General features: G+C 60.3%; 1 protein-coding gene across 1 annotated transcript in view; it reads left to right on the forward strand.

Annotated features, from left to right (window-relative positions):
- Nucleotides 1-358, forward strand: part of PALM (paralemmin) — a 16,013-nt gene that overhangs the window by 14,856 nt on the left and 799 nt on the right. The window lies entirely within an intron of this gene.

The following is a 358-nucleotide window of genomic DNA, read 5'->3' on the forward strand; positions in this document are numbered from 1 at the left end:
GTTGCGCCAAAGCTGCCGGCTCTCCCCAGCATCACCCCGTGGTACTGTGCTGGGCCAGGGGCAGCCCAGCTCAGGGGGGTCAAGCCTGGGACCCCCATATTCCTGCAGCACTGGGCGGCTGTGGCTGAACCGAGCTGAGCCGGGTGGTTTTGGGTGCTGCTTTGGGAGGGGCTGTGCTGCTCGGCCTGGGGCCACCGTGAGCCCCAATAACAGCCCTGCTGGTTTACTAGTCCCCACTCCAGTGCTCCCTGAAAGGAACCTCTGACCCTCTAAACACGATAAGAGGGGTAGACAGAGAGTTTTCACTACCCGGGTCATCAGGGGCTATAAAAGAGCAAGAGAGAATTAGAGGTAGGAG

Source organism: Chaetura pelagica, unplaced genomic scaffold, assembly GCF_000747805.2.
Source record: "Chaetura pelagica isolate M959 unplaced genomic scaffold, ChaPel_1.0 scaffold1407, whole genome shotgun sequence".
Classification (NCBI taxonomy): domain Eukaryota; kingdom Metazoa; phylum Chordata; class Aves; order Apodiformes; family Apodidae; genus Chaetura; species Chaetura pelagica.